A 2,818-nucleotide genomic window follows, 5' to 3' on the forward strand; every position below is an offset into this window, starting at 1 on the left:
AAAGATAAGTCATAGTGTAACTGCAACCTGACATTTGTCAGGTGCAGTTTGTACTAAAACCCAAATTCCAAAAAAAGCTGGGATGCTGTGTAAAAGTTACGTAAAATGTTTAAAATATAAAAAAATTGTTTTCATTTCATGATCTATCAAACATTTTCATTTGGTGAAAGGTTTCGACTGCAGACATGGCCAGGTCAGTACACAGTCTCTTCTGCTGTTGTAATGGGTGCAGTATGTGGTTTCGTATTGTCTTGCTGAAATATGGAAGGCCTTCCCTGCGTAGTCTGGCTGGAAGCATATGTTGGTCTAAAATCTGTATATACCTCTTCAGCACTGATGGTATGGGGGTGCATTAGTGCCAGTTTCATAGGCACTAATGCACCCCCATACCATGAGACATGCAGGCTTTCTAACTGAACTTTAATGCAGGGTCCATATTTTTGAAAAGGAGCACAGAACAGTTTCACACTTTTCTCACTCTTGCTCAGACAAGACAGCAGTGAAACACATTGACATGTGGTTTCTTCTTTGCTTGATAGAGCTTTAACATGCTTTGGCTGTTATGGCTGTTTTCATAGACAGTGAAAGTCTGAAGGTGTTCCTGAGCCCACGCTCAGATTTGCATGACTGTTTAATGCAGTGCATCTTCAGAAATTTTCTCTGTTGATATTATTCACTGCAGATGATGTGATATTAAAAATGTCTTCAAGTTTTTGTTGAGAAACATCATTCTGAAACTCTGGCTCTCTATGATGCTCTTTTCATACCCACTCACATTTCTGTTGCCATTTAATGTTAATTTGTTGCAAAGGTTTCCTCCAACTGTTTCTTTTTAGTAACACTTACTTTTCCAGCCTTTTGTTGCCCCCGTCGCAACATTTTTGCATTCGTAAAATTCAAAATGAGCTAATATTTTTTTTAATTAAACTGTAAATATTAAGCATTTGTTTTCCATGTAATGACTTGTTATGATTTGGTGCAAATCAAAAGACTCAAGAAGCAAAAGAACATAAGAATTCATAACTCAGCCATCAGTGTTACATCATAATCTTGATTATCCACAGCTTTAACAAAAACATACAGAAAAGGTGATTGTGACCATATTTCACATTTCACTGAGTACTGAACTACAGACACTGATCTTGGTTAGTGAATTTTAAAACAACGCTGGCAGTTACATAATGTACGTAAGGAAACCACATGCTTCTTGTCTCCAATTTCTTCTTTTATCAATGTCATCTTCTGGCAGACATGAGAGAACATACGATGAATTTGAAACACATTATTATATTACAGATTATTCAGATTTTTTTTGTATTGAGGGTAATTCATTCATTTAGATAATTCGTTAATGAAGAAGCAGCAGGGGAGCGGGTATACTGTATAAGCATGCTGCCTATTGAACACTGAATAATTCTCTCTCTGGCTGTGAAAAGCATGTATACTTTGCCAATGACTTAAGCCAGAGCTAGTGTAAAAACATAAAAAATCTGGTTACTGATAATGTCTACTTGTCATGAGAAAGGCTTGTTGGACTGAGCCATGCCTCAATTACAATAACTTTCATAAAACCTTAGAAGAAGAATTATAATGATGCGTAGGCTTCAAAAACATTTCTAAAGACCCAGGTGTTTATCACTCCATGATAAGATAAATTTGTCTCCCTTCAAGTGGGCATCACACCAAGAGGACCGTGTGAAACCCAAACAAAGGTGAAAGAAATCCTAAGATAAAAACACAGTTTGCAAAGCACCAGCTGGACCTTCCACAGTACTAGTGGGACAATTGTCATTGTTGTTCCGGTTCTTGGCTGACAACTCACCTTTTCTATTTATTCCCTGCTCTTCTTGCTCCATCTTTCTCTACTTCTCTTCCTCGGTGAGCGTGTGCGCTTTGTGCTTCCGTATTTCCAGAGGCGAGGCTATTCCTGGTTTCCGCACACACGCACTGATTACTCACCCACTGCAATAAGAAGCCGATCCTTCCGCTCATTCATTGCCAAATCGTTCCACCATTTACGTGATATTACTATTCAGGCTCCCTAGTGTTTTGACTCACAATTAAGTCCCTGTGTTCTGTTCCTCATACCTACCTGTGGACCTATGCTCTCCTCCTCTGTGCAGACTCTGCTCATGTTCCAGTATCAAATCTGTGACACTCTGGTAGGTAATTCGGGAAATTACCTCGCTGCCCTCTGGCTCTCCACTCCGAACCTCTTGCTTCCCCCACTTCCCCTTCTTTGCAGACTTTTTTAGGCCTGTGACAAAATATATTGTGTTTGTAGGAAAACCAGAAACTATTAACAAACACCGAATTGTCTTTGAAACAATAAAGATTGATGGAGGGGGGATCAAACTGCTTTGCTACCTCAGGGCCTGAACGCCTTGCAGTGTGAGGGATAAATGAAGTTTCCCCTCCCTGCAGTGTGTGTCATTACTCAGAGTGTTAGATAGATATGAGTACAACTATTTGTGTCCTGACTTAGATGAAGATGACACCACAATTCATGAGTAATCAGTTATTGCAAAAAACTCTAAAACCTATTCCTGTAATTGAATGTATCCCCATACCACAAATAATAATAACAATAAAAAATCTCTACATGCGGCTTTACTATCCTCCGATCCTTGACTCGGATGAGCAATGACTTCTATAAACGGGGATAATGGATAAACATAAAACTTGACTGGCCGGGGGAGGATAGCCACCGGAAGGGAATATTTCCACGATGACAAAATGTGGAGGTGATAAAAAGCAATAATATCCATATGTTTAGAGAAGAGCTGTGTGCTTATCATCAGTGTCGTAATGCCTCACA

At 39.2% G+C, this 2,818-nt stretch overlaps 1 long non-coding RNA gene across 1 annotated transcript; it reads right to left on the minus strand.

Annotated features, from left to right (window-relative positions):
- Positions 1–1,111: 1,111 nt before the first annotated feature.
- LOC112843102 (uncharacterized) lies at positions 1,112–2,239 on the minus strand. The gene is made up of 3 exons (XR_003215228.1): positions 2,093–2,239; positions 1,823–1,962; positions 1,112–1,242 (listed from the first exon to the last, which is right to left on the minus strand). It is a non-coding gene; the product is annotated as an uncharacterized LOC112843102 (long non-coding RNA).
- Between the last annotated feature and the right edge of the window lie 579 nt (positions 2,240–2,818).

This window comes from Oreochromis niloticus, linkage group LG19 (genome assembly GCF_001858045.2).
Source record: "Oreochromis niloticus isolate F11D_XX linkage group LG19, O_niloticus_UMD_NMBU, whole genome shotgun sequence".
NCBI classification, from domain to species: Eukaryota; Metazoa; Chordata; class Actinopteri; order Cichliformes; family Cichlidae; genus Oreochromis; species Oreochromis niloticus.